Raw genomic sequence first — 15,936 nt, forward strand, 5'->3', positions numbered from 1 at the left:
GCCTAACATCCTAGGCAGCAGCAGCTGGTCTGAGCCTAACATCCTAGGCAGCAGCAGCAGCTGGTCTGAGCCTAACATCCTAGGCAGCAGCAACTTGTCTGGAGCCTCACCAGCCCACTTCTCAGGGACTCTTACATCAAAATGCAAGAACGAAAGCTCGTATCTTCAAGAAACAATTTCAATTAACTGGAATCTGGTCGAAGACGATGGCATTCTGCATAGATAATGACAAAATTCAGCCACCTTCCGGCTGGGACGTGAGGTCGGCTACGAACCTCATCATGTTCAACTTTTGATCGCTTATTCATTTCCTACAGTTCCCAACGGCTGTCACTGAGTTCGGAAATTAACGAATATACTTGGCATTTCGTAGAACATTGCTAAGAAACGACTTCGAAACTATAAAGAAATAAGCGTTTAACCGAAATACTGGGGATAAAATTGGAATCTTCTCCCCATTCTGAGAAGGAAAGCGGTCCCCGACCAATTAACACCCCGGGGTTAATGAATACCGATATTGCCGGGAGTTGGAGGTAACTTGCGCTTACTTCGACGTTCCGCTGCATTTTTTGTTGCAATTCCTAGCGCCACCGCGAGTTTGGGATTGTTGCGCTGTCTGCAAGACGCGTCGCCGAAGGACAGAGTTTGGGCGCGCATGGGGTGGTGGGGGAGGGAAGGAAAGTGATTTAGGCGGGAAATACAGCCGGGGCGCGTTTTATGAATTCCCCTGGATGCTCAAGACTGCTGCCGTGTTCCTGAACAAATACATTAAAACATTGATTGTAACCGTGATATACATGGGCTTCCGCCTACAGTTTAGACCTATTGTCTTGTGTATGACCCCTCTGTCCTGCGTGACAGTGAATGCCAGCATTATCCTCACTTTAATAAGACTTAATCGAAATCCTCAGATTAGGCAAAATTGTAATTAATTTTGTCAATAAAGATGTTAATAATAATAAAATCTGTTACAAATAATTTTCCGATGAATTTTTCATCATCATAGCAGTTCCTCTCTGATATTTCCTCTGTGGTTAGAGTGATGGTTGTTTGCCTTTTAGTTTCTAAACTAAACGAAGAGAAAAGTAATCTGAAAAACCGGGGAGCAACCAAATTTGAAAACATTTTCATAAATAAATATTCCTCCAATGTAGGCTAACGAGAGCACACTCAATAGTTTATACGAGATGATTATACCTTCCCACGGGGTCCCCGAGGCTTTGAGCAGGCTCACCCTCCAGGAATGCTCCATGTAAATGTTTCCTTTGCCCTCAATCATGTTATAATCCACAAACGTCTTTTAATTCAACAGCAAGTCAGAAGTCCCTCCCCCCCCCCCTATCCCACGTACTCCTGTCAGAAGTATTAAGGGGGGGGGGGGAAGGGTAAATCGGGTAGCCTAGGCTCACTCGTCCACTAGGGGGGGTAGAAATAGCCTAAGCTACTCTATCCCCTTGAGATGTATTTCTTTCTTGTCTCAATAAACATACTTGAACTTGAACTCGTCCACCCTGATCTAAGTATGGAATACTGTACTTCTAAATCAGTATTTTTATCAAGAATCCAACCTATGGACATGATATGATTCAGATATATCTATGTATGACATTTCCCATCACTAGGAAAAATGCATGGAAAACGGAAGGCAAAGTTAATTATTATAAAAAGGTGCTAAGCCTAGTATGACTACCGCTTGGTAGGGAGACAAGGAGATGGTATATAAGGAAGTAGTGAGGGAACGGTGCCCAAAAATGTGCAAGAAAGATGCATGGAAAATATTTGACAGATTCATCGTACAGCTGAATTATCTAATTTACATCTTAAAATTTAAACATATATTGGTAGAGGACGATTGATTTGATTTTGATTGTTGCCACCGGAGGATTCTAGGTATTTGTGGACTCCATACTCATCCTGTGAGCGGTAGCGCAAAAAAATGGATTACAGAGGGCACAAAAGGTCTTTTATCAGACCTCAACGGAGATTATTACATTAACAATTTCATGTATCCTTCACACCTTATAATTATAGGAGGTTATCCTTCATGGATATATCAATAAACTGGAATTCAAAGCCTTACAACAGACTTATACCGTCAGTTAGTTATTTACAATTTGTCAGCACATTAAGAGGAGTGTAGCTCCAGTTGAAATCAAATTACAAAATTAAAAAAGTGATACGGACGATCTTAGGTAAATTCCATATCGTGCATCGGATGCACAAAAATATATAAGGTTAAGTTTGGTTAAGCTACGGTAAGCTAAGCTAGGCTAAGTTAGCCTAGGCAAAGCTAGACATGGCTAGACTATTGCAGTTTGGATAAGCATAACCTTACTGCCGCTTATCCAAGCGACAGCAAGTTTTTTGTTGCTATATTTTAGCAAAAAAAATCGATACAAAATAAAAAGTATATATTTTGTTAATGTCAAAATTTATATATTGGGATTAGACAAAAATTACTTAAACAAATCTATTGGAATTATTTAGGGCGTAGGGAGTTGATAATCGATAAAAATTCTGTAAGAATTTTTTAATGGTTTCCACAACAACGACACCACAAAACATGTCTTTCTATTTCTGAGTAAAGTATTTGACAATGTTAATCGTTCAAAACTGGACTATTAGGGAAGTCCAATAAAATTCTAGAACCTATTCTCATATCTACTGTAAGTAAATGATATTTTCAGTAGAACCTATTCTCATATCGTAAATTATATTTGCAGTATCGATGGTGGCTAAAACTGCATCTTATGCTGACATCACGTTTTTATATATCACAGTCACAGCCAATGTCATTTTTAATTACAAGTTAACGCTAAAAATTGGACAAAGTTTTACAAATAGCTTGTAGTCAATAGGCTTTCCTTTAAAATTAACAAAATATACTATAAGATAAGAGTGCAGTCACGAGAAAACAACAATTCCCGAGGAGCAACTTACTAATTAGGTCAACAGCCGTAATTAATATTCTCACAACCTTTCCTATGTAATTCTTGGTAAGCAACCTGAACTAAGTCTCCTTCTGACCCCTTTTACTGGCATAAATAATCAAAATGTGCGCGGTGGTTACAAAATTATAGATCTCCTGAGGTGTTCATCTCTTAAATTAAGTTAGTGTGCTCTTATTCACCCCTCACTCTCTGTACTGTAGTCGCCTATGGTTCTCCATGCATACTTCTGATGAAAAAAATTTAGATTGGCCACAAGAAAAGTTTCAAGAAAAATATTATTTAAATGCAGAAACACCAGAGAAACCCAATATGTTCAGCACCATCCTACTTACCTTCCCTGCCACCATTAAACTGTCAATTTCACTTTTTGTATTCAAATGTCTAAACGTGATGTATACTAAAATCACATACAACAGATCGGACCAGACAATTCCACCCATCTCTTTCACTGCCCAAACAGCTTCTCCACTTCTGGGGTTGTCATATAGGAAACAAACTGTCTCTCAACCTTAAAATTTATACATACACTTTCCGTGTTCAAACTCTAGCTAAACTGTCCTATATATTACAACACAATCACTGCCCTTTATTTTACAACACAATCACTGTTCCTTTACATTACAACACAATCACTGCCATTATATTTACAACACAATCACTGCCCTTTTATATTAAAACACAATCACTGCCTTTTATATTACAACACAATCACAGCCCTTTATATTACAACACAATCACTGCCTTTTATATCACAACACAATCACTGCCTTTTATATTACAATACAATCACCGTCCTTTTATATTACAACACAATCACTGCCTTTTATATCACAACACAATCACTGCCCATTTATATCACAACACAATCACTGTCCTTTACTATTACAACACAATCACTGCCTTTTATATTACAACACAATCAGAATATATAAATGCAACAAGTTCCCAAGAATCTATGGAAAAATCTAAGACATCCATCTTTGTGTACAAATTAAGAAATTTTTCATCTTATTATAATCTTGTAAAAATATAGCATAATCCCTTCCCCCCCCCCCTTCTTTATAAAATATAGTTTGTCTAGCATCAATATAAAAGTGTTCAATCTATATTATGTTGGGTTAAGATATTACATTATTACAAATGTACAGTTGCAAATAATATTAGAATGGATGTGATACAATGACTCTGCATCTTATAAACTAACATAAATGTACGTCATGTTATATCAATAATGTATTAAGATATCCCTAAGAGTACACTGTTAAAGAAATAGTGTTTTATTTTATATTAAACTATTATTTATACAAGACACTACTTAGCATGCTTTAATTATGATCATACATTTTGTAAGAACCATATGTAACCCACTATTGTATTTAAAATTTTAGTAACTCCAGGTCTGCTGGAAACCCAGAGTTCAGCAGGTATGGCTCTCACTTTAACCCCAATTATTAAAATATTTCCTGTACTATTCAAGTTAAAATAATATACGCGTATTCGATGATTATAAGTCACACTAGGCTCTATCCTAAAAAAATATACAAAAAACAATCCAAATGAATTTTGTTTTGTGTACCTGTATACAGAAAACTAAATTAACATTAAGAGTAAATAAAAAATATATTAGTACTTACCAGAAATGCTGTCAATGCCGGGTAGTCTTGTTCGCCTTCACTGTTGGATGGATGCGTGAGGTGAGTGTAGGGTAGTTACCACTGGCAGCCAGGGTAGCAACACCACCACCCACACTCACCTGGCCAGCAGCCCCCACACCCACCTGGCCAGCAGCCCCCACACCCACCTGGCCAGCAGCCCCCACACCCACCTGGCCAGCAGCCCCCACACCCACCTGGCCAGCAGCCCCCACACCCACCTGGCCAGCAGCCCCCACACCCACCTGGCCAGCAGCCCCCACACCCACCTGGCCAGCAGCCCCCACACCCACCTGGCCAGCAGCCCCCACACTCACCTGGCCAGCAGCCCCCACACCCACCTGGCCAGCAGCCCCCACACCCACCTGGCCAGCAGCCCCCACAATCACCTGGCCAGCACTAATGTTCAGAACACTTTTTAGCACACGCTCACACGCCGCATTTACGTAAACGAAGGCACTTGTTGCACTTTTATTTGCATTTATTTTATTTGCATATACATATTTTATTATGTATAGCATAGCACTTTTTTTGGCCGCTGCGGACGTAAGTTAGGGGTAAATTTATGAATCAACATCACACTTATTTTTATAATGTACACTTTTCTACTTGTGCATATTTGATCTTTTCTGTTCAGTGTTCGTTAACAAGGGGGCCCTTTGTTTACAGTACTATGGAATGAAAACCAGGGAAGCAAAGCTGGCAGAGCCACCAAGCAACCATACAGCAGCGCTTTCTTATACACTTCCTGCTTTGTGACTTTCTTCTGGTATTCATAGGCACATAGCTACCTCTTAAGTTGGCCTTTCTGTTGCCAGCCGAAGGAATGTCTTCCATGTAATGGCGCGCAATATGTCCCCGACGTGCGGCTTCCTTGCCCGCCTCCAGCAAGAATACTGGGAAGTGAACCATAATTTTGGAACAGCTGAATCACCGAATCAAGGAACACACGCATAGTTTCGACTTCTTTTCGGTCTTGAATCGTATGTGTTAAGAGGCACTCAGGACTGGACAGTCAATGAGATTGAGGTGAGTATTACATAGGAGCAAGTTGCGTCACAGGAGGTAGGCGATGGGGCTTAGAATGGTCCAACTGGGGGTCACGAAATTATACAGGTGGAGCCACAAAGAGCACGTGGGGGTCACATGCTGGGTCAAAGAGGTGTGTGGGTGGTGGAGGTGTGGGCCGCGCGATTGTCCTCCCACATATTATACTCATTGTTTATAACGATGGCGATGATTGAGCCGGGCGGACGTCAGTTCGCCAGTTATCACTGACTTGGGTCACCTGCATGCTTCTTCCTCAATCGACCCGTTCTTAAACAATACTTTTTTATTCTGTTGCTTCCACACCCTCTGGCAATGAGTCCATTTTGCCATCACTACAGGTTAAACTAACACTCGATTAATCCAGCAATATCCTCTCAACAAGGGCGACTGTCCGCAAACGACGTACCTCCCCACTGACAGCTGAGAGTATACTGACGACCACCTGATTTTTTGTCACGTGGTGACCTCTGTTGGCAATACCCATAAACCATATATCAGCTAGACTGCTCGCATATGTTCCAATTGTCTTAGGCGCGAATGCTTAATATTTCTAATACCTTATTTGTTTCACCTCTGACAAATTTATAGATTTTGGCGTCGGTAATATGCTTCGGTGTGTAACGCTTACTTCGATTTACCGAGTGAATAAGAATGCTGCAGTCCGTATAGTTAACGTTACAGCTCCTTCTGCATGTACTGCTATCTATAGAGTATTAAAAAATATATTAAATTCTGCTTTGGTGAATATGACTTCACGACACCCTTGGTGAAGTCGTCCCCGAAGCTCAGGCACCGTTGGTGAAGAGGTAACTGAAATTGAAACATGATTGGTGAAGAAGTATACGTAAAGCTGAGCCCTCGTTTGTAAGTGGTACGTAGCGCTGAGACACCTTTGCTGAAGAGGTACTTGAAGCTGAGGTCACCAATGATGAAAAGGTAACTGCAGCAAAACATCTTGGTGCTCGACTACACCACACTGTTTACTCCCATAAACACTTCTTGTCGTACACAGTTAATATGGTTTTAAAGACTATATTTTATCGACGCTTTTAATCTGTATTTGTACGCTCGAGATACAAGTGTAATATTTTTCTGAAAAATTAAAGCACTGTTGTATATAATGCACAAATATATATAATACTATATATAATACTATAATATAATACTATATAATACTAGTTGTATATAATACACAATGTATACGCTTTGCCGGAATATTTGGCATCAACGTATATATTTGAATAAGTTGTTAGAGGTCCGTACGGTCAAGAGGCTAAATAGTTTGTCCTAAAGTGAGGCTTACCATTTTTTTTTTTTGTAGAGTAATAAAATAGGCTACTGTTGCTTTTATTATCAAATGGTTCATAACATCACATTGCAATTAATTTATTTGTTTATACGTGATGCAGAATTGATATTGATAGTGCACTAGGCAATTGTATGTTGAGGCTATTATCCTCTACGGGTAATGTTTTTTGGACAACCTGACCTTGACGCAAACAAGGCAGAGGGGGACTGAAAAAACTGGTTATAGGCGTGAAAGTGAAGGTCCTTATGGCGACGCTTTCAAATAATCGCATTTAATATGGTCTGATGTTGTAAATAATTACAATACAGTGCTCTGGATGTTGTAGCTAAGGTGCCACTTTTATTCTCTATTCTATAAACTTGCATTAATTGAATAATATATATTTATTAATACTAGTAAAGGTGGATGATACCAATAAATATATTACGTAGTATTAATAAAGTTTATTCGTTCTGCGATAACAAGCTTTGAAATAGATTCATTGTTTATTTGTTCTGGTAATTATTTATTGATACTGTGATAAATATACGTGAAATAAATAAATACTTAATTCGTTCTAGTTATCGTTTTTGGATACTGCGATTAATGTATGTGAAATACATTAACAGTTTATTCGTTCTAACAATTATGTATTGATATTTTTATTTCATACAAATTTCATTCAACGGCTTGAAAATAGTTTAACAACAGCCACATACTGATGTTAACAAATTAAAAATCAGGTCATGGGTATAGTTTAAATTTACAACACTATAAATTGCCTACTGAAAAGTTAAATTAAATTTATCTCTAGTTAAATTTCACTTTGAATCGCAAGCCTAAGAAAATGCTTGAAAATTATTTTTTAAATTAATTGGTTCTTGATGATTCTTTTGCAATAAATTGATTCATGAGGATTATTTTATAATAAATTAATTCTTGATGATTCTTTTATAATAAATTTATTCTTGGTGATTCTTTTGTAATAAACTGATTCTTGATGATTCTTATGCAGTAAATTGATTCTTGATGATTCTATTGTAATAAATTGATTCTTGATAATTCTTCTTGTAATACATTAATTCTTTTGTAATACTGTAAATTGATTATTGATGATTCTTTTTGTAATAAATTTGATTCTTGATTATTCTTTTGTAATAAATTGATTCTTGATGATTCCTTTGTAATAAATTTGATTCTTGAATTATTGTTACTGATTAATGATGAGAGCAAAGCTGTTAGGCTTTCAAAGGACCATCTACCCATGGACTAGGCTGTCCACCCGGTCACACAATCGTGTACTGGCCCGACCCAATGGTGTTTAACCGAGTGATGTCCTCATCAATTATGCCATGACGTGTTTGTAATTTGTAGTATAAGTAATACCTGTTATAAATATAATTACAGTTTTCCTCTTTGATTTGTTTGTTAATTAAGTGAAGTTCTGCTTTTGTTTTTATTTAATGTTATTATCTTGTATCGATTTTTTAAAGGCATAACATATGGGAAGACTACTTAATTTAAGCCCTCAGCTTGCCCTGGTCCCCTGTTCCAGCTCTCAGCTTCCCCTGGTCCCCTGATACAGCCCTAAGCTTCCTCAGGTCCTCTGATACAGGCCTCAGCTTGCCCTGGTCCCCTGTTACAGCCCTCAGCTTGCCCAGGTCCCCTGATACAGCCCTCAGCTTCCCCAGGTCCTCTGATACAGCCCTCAGCGTCCCCAGGTCCTCTGATACAGCCCTCAGCTTCCCCAGGTCCTCTGATAAAGCCCTCAGCGTCCCCAGGTCCCCTGATACAGCCCTCAGCTTCCCCAGGTCCTCTGATACAGCCCTCAGCTTCCCCAGGTCCTCTGATACAGCCCTCAGCTTGCCCTGAACACTCTGGCCCACTCCTCGCTAAACACGTCACATGAAAAAAAGAGGCGTGAATGAAAAACATTTAAGCTATTTTCCCTAAACTTTTACGATGGTGGTCCACTCCAGAGTTGTGCACGACTCCTCTTATCCGGCAAGTCCGATAATAAACGCTATAAAGGCACGAAAGCAAGGCTGGCGGGGCATTATACCTCAGCGCTGGCAGGCCGAGTCGCTGGGTAATGGAGAAACGCCAAATACGGCCCGGCCATCGCCGGCGTCGTCAGAAGTATGCTCGGAACTTGTCAGGATTTGTAAACATCAGCGTAGGGCAAAAAGTGGCCAACACGTCGCTCGCAGAGGCCCGGTTCCTTACCTGGTGTTCCTTCAGTCTGTCACTACCGCCCCCTGGCTCAGGCTACACCCGCCCCTCTGGTTTAAGCTACACCCGCTCCCTCGCCTCGCTAGGATACACCGGCCCCCTTGGCTCATGCTACACCCTCTGCGTTGCTCACGCTTTCCACGAGTCAAAAGACCTCGTTTTCAACATTAATTTTGTACAGGGCAACAATCAAACCTAAACTGTCCTAAGCCAAATATAGTAAATATATATATGCACTAAACTTGCAGCGGTCGACAACCTTTAGGAACTCACAGATCACCAAATTTATAATTTTAAATCCCGCGGACAGCTAATGTGAATCCCAACGGTCCACAAAACAAGAAATGATAGTTATTAGTCAAAGTATTTGATGATATCTAAATGATGCCTAAAACATAGTATGTTAGGCCTAGGATAGCCTATTTACATTCAGAACAGGTTAGATTTGTACTTATTGCTCCACTTTTTGGTCATTTGCAGTATCCTAATTGTACATAGGATAGTTGCTATAAGTACTGTGATTTGTGAGGGTAGCCGAAGGTTTGAGGACCTCGGTGAGTAAAAGTTTGTTTAAAAAACGGATACGAAGACTGAACCCGGCAGACTGCGCGGAGGATACCCAGGATAGCGTTGTGGAGCGTAAGAAGGGCACAGGGAGCCACGGAGGAACATTGCTGGCCATCCTCTGCGTCCTAAACTATCTCCTGCCGTCTCGACTCGCCTTGCTGCTAGACACAGACATGCCGGGACGAAAGAGTGAGGCCGACGATTGCCGCAAGTCTCCCTCAATTTGACCTAAGTCAAGCGCAAGCCGTGACTTCAACCCATACACTGAAGTCATGGCCATCTTCGACAACGAAGGACGGACATCATAATTTGTGTAGGATGGGTTTCTGTAACATAGTTCCCCCACTTCATATGCCTAGTTACACCTGTGTTGCACACACAGACAGGCTTCACAGATCACCTCAAGATCTCTTTTGATCTTGAGGTGATGTGTCATTGAGTAATTTTAGTTCCTTGAGGCAAAGAACTAAAATTACTTAACTATAAAAATACATATCATTACACTCCCTATCTAAGTTTACTCAGGCTACTTCACTCATGACTCAGGCTACACCAGCTTCCTGACTCAGGAAACTAGGTGTAGTTTCATTCTCAGTTTCATTCATTCTCCTTATTAGGCTCTTATCTTGAGATGATTTCGGGGTTTAGCGTCCCTGCGGCCCGGTCCTCGACCAGGCCTCCTTTATGTTACACATCCCCAGGAAACAGTCCGTAGCAGCTGTCTAATTCCCAGGTACCTATTATATAGGGGCATCAGGGTAAAAGAGCAACTCTGCCCATTTGTTTCCGCCTCCACCGGGGATCGAATCCAGAACCTCAAGACTACGAATCCCGAGCGCTCTCCATTCAGCTGTCAGGCCACTGCTACACCAATCTACATCAATCTAATCTAATGGATCAACCAATGTCAGTCTCCTAGTTTTAGAAAGATAGTGTGAGAGAGAGAGAGAGAGAGAGAGAGAGAGAGAGAGAGAGAGAGAGAGAGAGAGAGAGAGAGAGAGAGAGAGAGAGAGAGAGAGAGAGAGAGAGAGAGAGACAGAGAGATAGAGAGACAGAGAGACAGAGAGAGACAGAGAGAGAGACAGAGAGACAGACAGAGAGACAGAGAGAGAGAGAGAGAGAGAGAGAGAGCAAATAGTGTATTACTAACTGTTTACAGCACCTGGATAAATATCCAACAATTCGGTTTAGTAATACACTGACGCAATTATTGGGGTCTATTCTTCACTTTTGTATTTTGTATCAGAGCGGAATCAATCATGTTTCTATTGAAAAAACTTTCACAATTTGTTATTGAAGAAGTCCAGCTCTCCCAATCAATTTGGTGAGAATTTTCTGACAAATGAATAAATATAGCATTAGATAACTGACCACATCTCACCCAATTGATGGGGGAATGAGTAATGCTGACAACAGCTTACACCATTGATGACGTGGGGAAGTAGCAGCAGACAGAGACGCCCCGGTGAGGCAACTACAGTTCCACGGATGTACCCAAACATCAACAGTGAATCACAGGTCCAACATCAATCATGTGAATCAACAATAGTGGTTCACATGTCCAGATAAGCTCTAGAATACGGCCAGCCCTGTGAGAAAGACACAATTAAATGACACATACGATTATAGGAACATCCCATATGGATTAATAATTCATGAAATACTCTAGTAGATTTGCTGAGCTGAAAGAAAGTTGGGTTGTAGTCCTTGGACCCAAGGTGATAAGAAACTGAGTGGAGCAGGTCACACGGATTGGCCCAGATGGTTCTCTTCATTATTAATAAGTCTGCAGTGTGATTCAGAGGTTAACGAGTGTTCCACTGTTATTGATGGTGCCGTATTTCTTGGTGCGATGGGAGGTCACCACGTACGGTGAAAGGTCACCACGTACGGTGAGAGGTCACCACGTACGGTGGGAGGTCACCAAGTACGGTGAGAGGTCATCACGTACGGTGAGAGGTCACCAGCTACAGGTGAGAGGTCACCAAGTACAGGTGAGAGGTCATCAAGTACGGTGAGAGGTCACCAGCTACGGTGAGAGGTCACCACGTACGGTGGGAGGGGTCACAACATCAGGTCAAATCGCAAGAAGGGATCATATTAAGGTACAGAGACTCAGACGACGCTGACAAAAGGTTCTGTGACTGCGTTAACCAAGTTGTGGGAGAGATAACTATGCTAACTCCAGCTACCGTTGAAGAGTCGTGGTCTTGCTCACAGTTGAGGGGACTAAACTGGCCCCAGCCATGTACTGTACTTGTTCCTCCAAAGGATAGGAGCAATTTGCCAGCCATGATTGGGGGTGAAGACTTTGCTCTCTTCCTCTTCAACCACGTGAGGACTCTCAAGCAACAAATCTAAATAGCCTAGACTATCCTATTAACTCCTGATTAACAGTTATCCTATTACCTGGACTACTGGTGACACTGTGACAGCTGTGGCAAGCTTTTTGGTTCATCTAGGGACGGGCTTTCTTTGACTGGTACATCCCACAGAGGCATTTCATGGATCTTAAACCATGCGTCGCGGGACTCGAGATGCTGATGTTATCTCAGAAATATAGTCATTATAGTTTATCAAGCGGAATGGTGTACGGTGGGTGTGCCTGGGTGGGGTCTTGATGAATGCATAATTTATAAGGATAAACACTATGGAAAACCAAGAAATTACAGGAGGACCTGAACAAAATAACAAAAAATTGTCCAGCAAGTGGCTATTAGAGTTTAAGCGAAGCAAGTGCAAAGTAATGAAGCTGGGGGTCGGGGGGCAGGTGGTCGGACGCAAGGTACCACATGGAAGAGAAAACCCTCCTAGAATTCGAAAGAGAAAAAAAAAGACTTGTGAGTTACTATTACAACGAACCTGTCACCAAACGACTATCATCATTTGCAAATGTAATACTCGACTACAAAATAACTGACAGTAGAAATCTGGACAGGGAATCGTCCAAAACCTTGTTTGCTGCACTCACCTACGCCAGACCAATTCTGAAATATGCAGCGCCAGCGTGGAGACAGTACCTTGTTCAACACAAGAAAATGCTGAAGAAAGTTCAGAGATATGCCACCAGACAAGTCCCTAGACCTGATATGAATGAGTTGCAAGACAAAAATAATTAAACCTCACGTAACTGGAAGAAAGCATAAACAATGGAGACATGATAACCACGTACAAAATTCTCAGAGGATTACAGAAGGCAGACAAGGATAAGCTACTCAGTACGTGCGGTAGACAAACGTGCACCTTGAATGTTATCTTAACAGATAAGGACCAATTCCCTCCTCAAATTGATAAAGTATATTAAATCCAAAAATGCAAACACCGCGAGCATTTTCGACAGCGGTTATTCCTTAATCCATTTTGCATTTCTATAGCTGGAGGAAGCCGCATAGCTTTTCCTCAAAAAAAAAAAGATATCAATTGATAACATAACGAAAAACGCGATATTTGAACGCTATTTTACGGTAATAGTTGATCGCGCGAGAGTCGTATGCGCATGCGCCTTCGTCAGACTTGGCATTCATAGGCTTGGATTTTGACCTTCAGCGCATGCACGTCCAGCACCGCTCCTGTGCCAGGTAAGTCCACTTCGGGCTCACCATAGCCCGTGTTACTTACCCCGCTCCTGTGCCAGGTAAGTTACGGGCTCACTATAGCCCGTGCTACTTGCCCCGCTCCTGTGCCAGGTAAGTCCACTACGGGCTCACCATAGCCCGTGCTACTTGCCCCGCTCCTGTGCCAGGTAAGTCCACTACGGGCTCACCATAGCCCGTGCTACTTGCCCCGCTCCTGTGCCAGGTAAGTCCACTACGGGCTCACCATAGCCCGTGCTACTTGCCCCGCTCCTGTGCCAGGTAAGTCCACTACGGGCTCACCATAGCCCGTGCTACTTGCCCCGCTCCTGTGCCAGGTAAGTCCACTACGGGCTCACCATAGCCCGTGCTACTTGCCCCGCTCCTGTGCCAGGTAAGTCCACTACGGGCTCACCATAGCCCGTGCTACTTGCCCCGCTCCTGTGCCAGGTAAGTCCACTACGGGCTCACCATAGCCCGTGCTACTTGGAACTTGTTCCGAGTAGCTGAATCTATAACAACAACAACAACAACAACCTTCAGCGCATAATTCTCAAGGGACAAGTCAAAGACACAGATAGTTAACCATCAACCCCCTCCCCCCCCATCAATTGATCATGGTCACGCAACAATTTGACGGGCGAGAATGTAATTTGAAGAACACGATAAGAATGTTTGGTAATATGTTTATTGTTTGTGATGTGTGTCTATGTATGTATTAACACGATGTACTGAACGGAGGTGAGAATAGCTTGAGCGACCTCATTCCCTTTGTGTGTATTTTACCTCAATAAACTTATTTCAATTTCAATAAGTCACATTTTCTCATCCCTGCAGAAGAAGACGGTGACTGTTCTCGCAACACAGCGCAACACGGCTGCCACATTGCAACTGTTGACATTAGAAACATTGTCATTCAAGTTTCAAGAATTTAGATTTGCTTACGGCAGCGTGTGCGTCCAAGCGTTCATTTTTTTTTTATCTGTTTAATCATCCGATATTTTTTTTTTCCAGCGTGTGTTATCGCGGGCGGCAATTAGCGTGCCGGTGGGCTCAATTATGTACCACTGTTCTACAGCGTTTTACACTTAGCCAGTGGATATCTGATGATATCTCAAAGTAGTGTCATGTATTCTACATTTTCCTTTTATGTGTGTGTCTGTACTCACCTAGTTGTGCTTGCGGGGGTTGAGCTTTGGCTCTTTGGTCCCACCTCTCAACCGTCAATCAACTGATGTGCAGATTCCTGAGCCTACTGGGCTCTGTCATATCTACATTTGAAACTGTGTATGGAGTCAGCCTCCACCACATCACTGCCTAATGCATTCCATCCATTAACTACTCTGACACTGAAAAAATCCTTTCTAACGTCCCTGTGGCTCATGTGGGTACTCAGTTTCCACCTGTGTCCCCTTGTTCGTGTAATATCAGTGTTGAATAGTTTATCCTTGTTTACCCGGTCGATTCCCCTGAGGATTTTGTAGGTTGTGATCATGTCTCCCCTTACTTTGCAGTCTTCCAGTGTCGCGCGTGTGTGTGTGTGTGTGTGTGTGTGTGTGTGTGTGTGTGTGTGTGTGTGTGTGTGTGTGTGTGTGTGTGTGTGTGTATGTGTGTGTGTGTGTGTGTGTGTGTGTGTGTGTGTGTGTGTGTGTGTGGTTGTGCGTGTGTGTGCGTGTGTGTGCGAATTCAATTCGCTGAAGTATTTTTGTAAGTGTGGATCATATCTACCCTGCATTTTCACCTAATCTCCTGTTACATACCATTTAGTCCACTAGATGTCTCCTTGTTGCTCGTGCCTATTAGCTCTGGGACAAGTCTGATGATGACATGCCTCTAGAAAGACATAAGAGTCAAAACAGAAGCACACATATATTAAATATTAACATTAAAAAGAATGTTACTTTAGGGAACTTTCTCTCAAATATAAATTACTCAACAATGCTATTACAGATTCCTGTGTCTTTTCAACTATGACATCCCATTGTTATTAAATTCACGATAATCCTAGGTAATCCTCGGTAACCTGGGATAAGCCATGTTAATCCCTGGTAACCCGGGATATTAAACGATTATAAGCTATGGAATTAATCCATATCAAGCGTTATAAGCCACGATAAGCCATCATAAGGCCCGATAAGCCATCATAAGGCCCGATAAGCCATCATAAGGCCCGATAAGCCATCATAAGGCCCAGATAAGCCATCATAAGCCCCCATAAGCCATCATAAGGCCCGATAAGCCATCATAAGGCCCCAATAAGCCATCATAAGGCCCGATAAGCCATCATACGGCCCCAATAAGCCATCATAAGGCCCGATAAGCCATCATACGGCCCCAATAAACCATCATAAGGCCCAGATAAGCCATCATAAGCCCCCATAAGCCATCATAAGGCCCGATAAGCCATCATAAGGCCCGATAAGCCATCATACGGCCCCAATAAGCCATCATAAGGCCCCAATAAGCCATCATAAGGCCCGATAAGCCATCATAAGGCCCGATAAGCCATCATACGGCCCCAATAAGCCATCATACGGCCCGATAAGCCATCATAAGGCCCGATAAGCCATCATAAGGCCCCGATAAGCCATCATAAGCCCCGATAAGCCATCATAAGGCTCCCG

The sequence above is a fragment of the Procambarus clarkii genome, chromosome 1, assembly GCF_040958095.1.
Source record: "Procambarus clarkii isolate CNS0578487 chromosome 1, FALCON_Pclarkii_2.0, whole genome shotgun sequence".
NCBI classification, from domain to species: Eukaryota; Metazoa; Arthropoda; class Malacostraca; order Decapoda; family Cambaridae; genus Procambarus; species Procambarus clarkii.